The sequence below is a fragment of the Camelus bactrianus genome, chromosome X (genome assembly GCF_048773025.1).
Source record: "Camelus bactrianus isolate YW-2024 breed Bactrian camel chromosome X, ASM4877302v1, whole genome shotgun sequence".
In the NCBI taxonomy this organism is placed as follows: domain Eukaryota; kingdom Metazoa; phylum Chordata; class Mammalia; order Artiodactyla; family Camelidae; genus Camelus; species Camelus bactrianus.
In genome coordinates this window covers 28,933,657-28,944,045 of record NC_133575.1, presented here as the reverse complement: position 1 = coordinate 28,944,045, position 10,389 = coordinate 28,933,657, and the positions used below count along the sequence as shown (strand labels likewise).

The window sequence follows — 10,389 nt, the reverse complement described above, 5'->3', positions numbered from 1 at the left end:
TCTGGAGAAAACCATCATTCGAAAAGATACATGCACCCCAATGTTCACAGAAGCACTACTTACAGTCGCCAAGACATGGAAACAACCTAAACGTCCATCGACAGATGACTGGATAAAGAAGCCGTGGTATGTATGTATGTATATGTACACACACACACACACACACACACACACACACACACACAATGGAATGTTACTCACCCATAAAAAAGAATGAAATAATGTCATTTGCAGCAACGTGGATGGACCTACAGATTATCATATTGAGGGAAGTAAGTCAGACAGAGAAAGACAAATACCACATGCTAGCACTTACATGCGGAATCTAAAAAGATGACACATATTCTACTTACAAACCATAAACAGACTCACAGACACAGAAAATAAACCATGGTTACGAAAGGGGAAAGGGCAGGGAGGGATAAATTAGGGGTTGGGGATTAAAAGACACCCATTACTATATATAAAATACATAGACAAGGACCTACTGTATAGCACAGGGAACTATATTCAATTTCTTATAATATCATATAATGGAAAAGAATCTGAAAAGAATATATACAATGTATGTATATGTATAACTGAATCACTTTGCTGTATCACCAAAACTAACATTGTAAATCAATAAACAATTTAAAAAAATTTCTTTCAGTAGTTCTCGTCCCCTCAATTCCCAGTTTCAATAGCCTCTTCCCTTTCTAATAGGCTGCCTTTGACCTCAGCTTCCTTCCCAAATCCACCAATTACTCCACAACGTATCTTCATTTCACGTCCTGTACAGGAATGCTAGGTTTGTGTTTGAGCTCCATTTCTCCTCTGATGTATATATGTATTTATATATAATGTATAAATTCATATTACTGCCAAGGGTCTTGAGGAATCAGCACTTTTCTGGCAGGAGAAAATCTAGGGGTAAGTTACTAATGGAGAATCGAGTCATAGAGCTCACACCACTTAGCAGATTATTAATGAACTTCTCCTCACGGGTTGTTTGTCACGTAAGAAATCATAACTTAAGAACACCATCTGCATTAGCAACAGCATGTTGATAACCTTTCTACTTAAAGAAAATATGCCAGTCTATTAATTCACTTTACAATAAATGAAGTTTAAAATCATTTTGGCAGAAAGCTACTACATATGAAATACTGCCTAGAAACTTGAAACTCTAAATATGTTTAACTGACCTTAATTATTCAGAGATGTATTTGGAAAATGGCAAAAGGCTTCAAGAAAATAAGTCAAAGGACATTGTTTATTTTTCATGTAGGAACAAATATTGAAATATGAAGAGCACAGAGGAAAGGTAATGAATGTGAATAATACACAGGAAACACTTTACAAAACATTTACTTCTTGATGAGTTTTAACATTGGTTGGTTGAGGTCACTATCATATTTTTATAAAAGAGAAAGTCAGCAAATAAGTCACAGAGTGTGGAATAAATATTTAGAAAATTAAAAAGTGGACACACATTACTCATGTCAAATTATGAAGAACAGTCATCACATTAAATATGTTTATTCTATTAACACATTGGGTTAATTGTATAGTACGGTATGGAACCATAAGGAACATTTTTAAGGGTTACGCTTTTTTCTCTAACTTGTTTGGATAAACTTCACACTTGATTTTAGTGAAAGAAAATATCTACAGCTTCAACCACCTGGGATTTTTAGGTTAACTAGTATCATCCCACCAAATACATTCTCCCTAAACATAACTGCTGTGTAGGAAAAGGTATGAGAACTTCTGCAGCAATGTCTGTATCTGCGTCAACAGAAGTAAAGATTTCAAACAAATATTATTGAATAATGTGGATATTTCAAGGTAAATCTATTTATACATACACTATTATTAATACATTAGTGACTAATTTTCCAGTGGTCATACATACATTCTGTCGGTGAACAAAGGGAACTGAAACAGACTCTAGGGTCCGGAAGAACAGTCACTGCCCACTGCAGTCATTCAGCCTTTAACACAAAGCTGGACAAGTACTGGGTCCTAAATAGTTACCGGCTAGCTATATGGTGTGTTCATGCCATTCTAACTCAGCGTCTTCTCTCCTTATTTGTGAATTCCACGGATCTGTTCTTGTGTTTACATCTACATGGAAAATTACCGGAAGCATTTTCAGGATTATCTTGATCTCTCTATAGCTCGGTGCAGCCACAGAAACTCCGTGTCCACGCTTGCGTGTGCGTTTTGAATCATGGGGCACGTGATTGCTGCTAGGTTGGCACGTCCTAACGCAAAAAAGACAACTGACCCACGTCCACCCTTACAGTCACACTGACTTATTTTACCAGCTGCAAAGACTAAAACTTCCTTTTAAAGTGATGACTGGGAAACGAAAAGTAGTTTGACAGAATGAAACTTCAGCACCTTCAGTTACTGAGACTTTCAATGGTACTTGATGAAATCAACAAACTGCATCAGCATTACTTCACTTTTCACAAGCTACTTAAAAAAACATTGGACAGACAGTATTTGAATGATAGCTTCTACTACCTGAAAGCAAAATTACATTATGAGTCATCGTATGAACTAAAGTGGGCCAGCCGTTTCAGTAAGGAAGGGTGACAGGGAGCTGAGCTGCTTCATGGATATCGGGGCACAGGCATGGCACTCTCCAAAGAAGACTTGCATCTCGTCAACTAGATCTGTTCTCAGTGAGAACTGATTGTGTGTAAGACAAAAAGTGTAATCTGAAGCACAGTTGGAATTTCTTAATTTTAATCTTATTATGTTTACAGTTTTACTTGCATATATTTATAAATGATTAGGTTTACAGCTATAAAAGCATACTTCTAAGTTACAGATTTTTATACCAAGTTTTATGTTTGTGCATATTAAAGTAAAATTATAAGAACAATCTGTCACCATCGGGTATCTTTGATTTTTTTTTTTTTTTCCTCCTAAGGGAAACAGTTTAAATACATATTCAACATCCACTCTCACTCATTGTTTTCTTGGAGAAATAATGAAACTAAAACTTTAAAAGACCACTCAATCTTTAGTTCATATTTCTGAGCCCCTACTACATGAAACTTAGCATCAAACAAGTTAAACACAGTGTTTCTTCCAAAGGAGCTCACAGTCCAGCCAAACTTTCCAAACTACCTAGACAAGAATCCAGTTCAGAACGTCAGGCTCTGCTATTTACAAGATGTGTGCTTCAGCATGTTACATACTCTTTAATTCATAATTTCTTTACCTATGAAATATGGGTAATAATGTAGAGTGAACAGTCAAGAGACAGATAAAATTGATTCTGAACCGGTGCACTTTTCACTACCACTAATTAAATAGTTCGTCTATACGTATGCATGCACATCATATACGTGTGTGTGTGTTCATAGAGAGAGAGATGATAAGCCAAATGCTGCAATGTTTGGTCCACTTCCTTGTGAATGTATCATCGAGCCTGCTGCACTATTAGTTTTTAAAGAAGGGATTACATGGAACACTGAAGAGCACTTAGCTGCAAAACAATGCAAACATGAAGAGTCTATAGAACAAGATTTGGTAAAACATCTAAAATACCTGGCATAAAAAAGGCATTCAATAGAAATATACTGAATAAGTGAATGACACCTAATCAATGACACTGAGTATAAACTTACTAGTATCAGTTCAGTAACTGTTAGTTTCATTACATTTTTGAATGGTGAAGGGAACTGAAAGTCAAAACAAAGAGTTTTCACAGAGTACAACACTAGAAATTTTATTTGCAGACTCTGCGTTTACGGTGAATACTACTATGATGGTTAATTTCATGTGTCAGTTTGACCGGGCCATGGGGTGTTGAGGTATTTGCTCAAACATTATTCTGGGTATGTCTCTAAGGGTGTTTCTGGACGAGAACAACAACTGAATTGGACAAGGATGCCCATGTTCACCTTTTTCATTCAACAAGGTACTAGGAGTCCTAGCCAGAGGAATCAGTCAATAAAAAGAAACAAAGGGAATCTAAATTAGGAAGGAAGAAGTAAAAATGTTTCTATGGGCAGATGACATATTATATATAGAAAACCCTAAAGACTCCACCCAAAAGCTGTTAGAACCAATAAACAGATTTAGTAAGTCTGTAGGATACAAAATCAACATACAAAAATCAGTTGCATTTCTATAAGATAACAACAAATTATAAGAAAGACAAATTAAGAAAACAATCCCATTTACGATTGCAACAAAAATAACAAATACACATAAACAAATTTAATCAAGGAGATGAAAGATCTGTACTTTCAAAACTATAAAACAGTGATGAAGGAAATTGAGGAAGACACAAATAAATGGATAGATATTCCATGCCCATGGAATGCAAAAATTAATATTGTTAAAATATCCGTAATACCCAAAGCAATCTACAGATTCAATGCAATCTCTATCAAAATTCCAATGACTCACAGAAATAGAAAAAAACAATCCTAAAATTTGTATGGAAACACAAAGAACCCAAACAGCCAAATAAATCTTGAGAAAGAAGAACAAAGCTGGAGGTACCATAATTCCTGACTTTGAGCTATATCACAAAACTATAGTCATCAATATAATATGGCACTGGCATAAAAACAGACACATAGATCAATGGAACAGAATAAAAAAGACCATAAATAACCCCACATATATATGGTCAATTAATTTACAACAAAACAGGCAAAAATATACAGTAGGGAAGGGATAGTCACTTCAATAAGTGGTGTTAGGAAAACTGCATAGCCATATGCAAAAGAAGGAAATTGAACCCTCATCTCACACCACATACAAAAATCAGCTCAAACTGCATTCAAAATTTGACCTTAAGACCTGAAGAAATAACATTCCTAGAAGAAAACACAGGAGGGTAAGCTCCTTAACACCAAAGTCATGGTGATGATTTTTTCAGATGTGACACCAAAAGCAAAGTCAACGAAACAGAAAATAAACAAGTGGGATTACATCAAACTAGAAAGCTTCTGCACAGCAAAGGAAACCATCAACAAAATGAAAAGGCAACCAATGCAACGGGAGAAGATATTTTCAAACCATGTACTAGATAAAGGGTTACTATCCAAAATATATAAAGAACTCACACAACTCAAGAGTAAAAGACCAAACAATCTGATTTAAAAATGGGCAGAGGAAATAAATAGACATTTTTACAAAGAAGACATCCAAACAGGCAACAGGCACATGAAAAGATGATCAACATCACTCATCATCAGGGAAATGCAAATCAAAACCACAATGCGACATCACCTCACACCTGTTAGAACGTCTATCATCAAAAAGACAAAAAACAACAAGGGATTGTGAGGATGCTGAGAAAGGGAAGCCTTATGCACTGCTAACGGGAATGTAAATTGGTAGAGTCACTATGGAAAACATGGAGGGGGCCTCAAAAATTATAAGCAGAACTACCATATACTCATATAAATACTACTATGAACTACTAAATACAATATGAACTACTATTCGTATAAACAGAAATACCAGAATAGGAATCCAGCATTCCATTCCTGGGTATATAGCTGAAGGAAATGAAATCACTATCTTAAAAAGGTATCTGTACCCCTATGTTCATTGCAGATTACTTACAATAGCCAAGGCATGGAAACAACCCGAGTGTCCAACGATGAAACGGATAAAGAAAATGTACACATGTACCATAGAATCTTATTCAGTCACAAAAACGAAGGGAATCCTGCCAACTGCACCAACGTGGGTGGACGTTGAGGGTATTATGCTAAGGGAAATGAGTCAGACAGAGACAAACACTGTGTGCTATCACTTATAAATGATATCTACAATGAACTCACAGATACAGAGAACAGATTGGTGGTGGCCAGAGGTGGGGGTGGGAAGTGGAGGAAATAAGTAAAGGTGGTAGAAAGGTAAAAATGTCCAATTATAAGATAAATAAGTTCTGGGAATGTAATGTACAGCATGGTGACTATAGTTCACAGTACTTATTATATGTTTGAAAGTTGCTAAGAGAGTAGATCTTCAAAGTTCTCATCACAAGAGAAACAACTGTGTAACTATGTGAGGTGATTAACGCTGACTAAACTTATTGCGGTCATCATTCTGCAACATATACATATATAGAATCATCATGTTGCATACCTTGGACTAATACAATGTTACATGCAAATGATACCTCAATAAAACTTGAAAGAATCTCAATTTGGTAGACTGAGTAAAGCAGACTGCCCTCCTTAATGTGGATGAGCCTCATCTAATCAGATGAAAGTCTCAACAGAACAAAAAGACTAACCCTCTTTTGAATAAGAGAATTCCTCCTGCCTTTAATCCAGGACACTAGTTTTTCCTTGCCTCCAGACTTAAACTAAAGCATCAGCTCCTCTCGGTTCTCCTCCTATCCAGGCACTCCTGCGTCTCTAGACTTCTGACTGCAGATCTTGGGTCTAGTTTGCCTCCATAATTGTATGAGCCAATTCTTTTCAGTAATTAATCCTCTTGATTCTGTTTCTCTGGAGAACCCTGGCTAGTACAAATACTGACCACAAGCATTTCACTTTATGGGCCTATAATCGTATTTTTAAACATATGATCTGCTCTGAAGTTTTCTCATTCTGTGTTTATACTTAGTTTCATATTCTTCATTAAAGAAAACCCAGATGAAATGCTTTCGTTTACACATGTGCATATTTCCTTCACGGAAATGCAAGGTCCCAGCCCGTGCTTGTTTGCTGGTTTTCCCTGAGAAAAGTGGGTTTTTAAGTTTTAGATTTCTCTTAGTTATAATATATATTTTACTATTGCTTACTTTCCTAGGAGGTAATGATGAAAAATACAATATGTGAGAAACATGATTACAATCTCTTAGTACGCATAAAATCATTCAGTAGTATTAGTATTTTAAATACCCCTGGAGCAAAACTGGAGGGGTGATACAAAGACAATTCGAGATCAGTGGTATTTCCTACCACTGTGGCTCATTCCACAGAACATAATTCAGGGCTTAAATTCAGGGTTTGCTGAGTGGCAGTCGGAGTACAAAAGAGGTTGGAGGGATGATACACGCAGACGGGGAAGTGCTTTCTCTCACACTGCACCTAAGCCTTTCGTTTTCTGACGGAGAAAAGAGAAGTGTGCACTCACCCGGGAGGAAGGGCACTGGTAAGCCAGGTGGGGCACTGTGTTTCTAGCACTGTGCTGAGACATTAAGAAATGAGAGAGAACAGAGGGAGTGAAGAACGACTTCAAAAAGGGTAAACCTGGAGAGGTGGAAAGATTCGCTGAGACTCTGGAGGTGGTGCTCGGCTATCAGAGAAGTATGAACTTGACCACGAACAGAAAGAGAAAGGTGGAGATCACTGGAGTTACTGAGGTCCAGGAACTGAGTGAAGAGGCTATCAGCAGTGCGACTGGCTGAAGTCACTGAAGCTAGCTGCCCTCCAAATAGGGCTCTGGGATAGCAAACATAACCGAGGATACCACAAAAACACTACGTTTGACGAAACAATCACATTAATTGGAGCTGCCAAATCAGTAGTAAGAATTATTTCCAGAATTATTGTGATTATGAAAGCTTATGTCTCAACCTACTATTCTTCCAACAGAGAGAGCAAACTAAAATTCCTAAAGATATGCATCAGGTCTTTTTAAAATTATTTGTGTTATTTAATATATTTATGCAATTTAATATAAACTATAGAAATTAAAGGTAGTGAAAAGAAGTCATGGAGTAGTCAATGAAACAAAAGATATGTGGGCTGATTATTTATATTGCTTCTAATTGCAAAAAGAATTTATCTGATAATGTGATTGTATAAAATGTACCAATATATGTATATATACATACCTATATGTGTGTATACACATACACTAATATATATGTATATATACATATATGTGTGCATGTGTATACACAGAGAGATAGATAAAATCAAGCATATATAAAATAACGGCAAGAAAGCTGTCTTGAAAAGATTGGGAAATTATTAAGCAGAAGAAGAATTAAATGAAATAAAATGCCAACATTTGAACAACAACAACAAGATACTATTTAAATAAGTTGCTCAAAGAAATAAAGAAATTAAGCAAGTGGTTAACTCAAAACAGTTGCACTTATATTCATGAGTAACATTTTAAAATATCATACAGGCCACATGCTCAGGGCAGTCTTCCTGCCTCACCCAGGCTTGGATGGAGCCTTGAATACCGCACTCGCACCCCGCCCCCTTGGCCCCTCTTCTCCCCCCTCCCCCCAACCCCCCTCTGCCCACAACTAGTCATCCCCTCCCCATCTCAAGCCCAGGTAAGGGAACCACATTCCGGTCCATCCCAGAGCTTCCGCCCTGACCGGAGTCACCTGCCTCCGGCCACCCTCATCGCCCACCCAAGGGATGCTCTGAGTCACCCGCTTCGGCACCTCCTCGACCTTGGCCTTCAGGCCCGCCGCGCCCCCTGCCGCCAGCCATGACGCCCGCGGGGCCCTCGCAGGGGCGTCAGAACTACCACCCCGACTGCCAGGCCGCCACCAACAGCCCCGTCACCCTGGAGCTCCACGCCTCCTACGTGTGCCTGGCCATGGCCTTCTACCTCGACCGCGACGACGTGGCCTTGAAGCACTTGGCCAGCTTCTTCCTGCGGCGCTCGCGGCACCTGGGGGAACGGGCCGAGAGCCTGATGCGCCTGCAGAACCAGCGCGGGGGCCGCCTCTGCTTCCACGACATCAGGGAGCCAGACGCGATGCCTGGGAGAACGGCCTCCAGGCCATGCAGTGCGCCTTGCGCCTGGAGAAGCGCGTCAACCAGAGCCTGCTCCACCTGCACCAGCTGGCCAGCGACAAGAGCGACGCCCACCTGTGCCACTTCCTGCAGAGCCACTGCCTGAACCAGCAGGTCGAGTTCATCAAGGAGCTGGGGGACCACATCACCACCCTGCACAAGATGGGGACCCCGGAAGTCGGCATGGCAGAGTACCTCTTCGACAAGCTCACCCTGGGCGACAGCGACAAGAACTGAGCCTGGACTGGAGTTCCCCGTGGTCACGGGGTGACTTCCCGAGGTCACCCTGCCTGGCATGCATACGGCAATATTGCCCTTGCAAAAAAAAAAGTTCACTTAAATTTTTCTTCTTTCATTGTTACCATTTCTTCCAATAAAGGTATTGGTTCTTAAATAGATAAAGGTCTCTGGTTGATTTGCTTGTGCACATCTCTCACTTTGTAAGTTTAAAACAGGTATGCAGGAGTCTCTCCACCCACCCATGACCTGTCCACATGCAGCTCGGGGTCTCCATGGATGGAGGGAGAAGGTACTGCATGGAACCATTGAATACACAAAATCAGTGTTCCTCTGATGAACAATGAGTGAGTAGGTGGGGGAGGGGTCATCTGAGGTCCTAGTCTACGTGACACCTGTGTGTGGTAATATTATATTTAAACATAGTATGGAATGTATAATACTGGTGAACTCTTAAGGAGAAGTGAGAGTGAGAATGGACAGGGAGCAAAATAAGGGTGTCTTCAACTTGACGTGAAAACGTTTAGCTCATTATGAAATCTTAGCGTGTGTTGCTTCTGGGCAGCAGCCTGGAGGTCCTAGAAGCAGGTATGCAGAGTCCGTCCTTGACAGTCTCACCCCTGCCAACAAGGATAATGGTAACTGAGCCTTAGGTGACGTTCCCATAGATGCAGAAGTGACTTCCCAGGTCACCCTGCCAGTTATGCATATTGCCCTTACAAAACATCCAAAGATATGTATTTTTCCTTCCATTGTACCCTTTCTTCCACTAAAGGAACAGAATACCACAAAAACCTCAAACTACCTCATTAGAAGGGCTTAAAAATTAAAGGTCATGGCAAAGGTGAAATTTGTGCTATTGAATATAAAGTAGAATAAATCTCCCTGAATAAAACCCAGGATTCTCATTGCTTTGAAGAATGTCAGGGGAGCAGGAGAGTGGAGGCTGGGAGATAAGTTAGGAGATACTGGAGCAGGTCCATAGACACAATGGTGGTTTCACTTGTGGTGGTCACGGAGAAAATGAAGAGACCTACACAAATTCCAGATGGATTTTGGACATGAGATAAGCTTTGTTTATGGGCCAAAGGTGAGCAATGGGAAATTGGGAAAATAATGCAGGGTTCAGGGTTTGCAATTGAATACCTGGGTTCAAGGTGTTGCTATTCATTAATCTGGGGTCTTTGGCAGGGAGCCAAAAAGGATGGGCAAAGGCATGTCATATAAATTATGAGATGCCTACTAGATATGCAAGTGGAAATTTCTTGCAGGTAGCCAGAAAACTAAATCTGGAGCTCAGGTGGAAATCAGGCAGGACCCTTTGGGGCCTTCCTAGGAACAGACCCCACTGTGTCCTCCTCTTGTTTGTAGAAGATCGTGAGCCTTCTAGGCCTTCCCTGAATTCCAA

At 39.7% G+C, this 10,389-nt stretch overlaps 1 pseudogene; it reads left to right on the top strand.

Annotated features, from left to right (window-relative positions):
• The first annotated feature begins 8,307 nt into the window (after window positions 1-8,307).
• LOC141576232 (ferritin heavy chain pseudogene) lies at window positions 8,308-8,981 on the top strand (annotated as a pseudogene).
• Window positions 8,982-10,389: the final 1,408 nt, after the last annotated feature.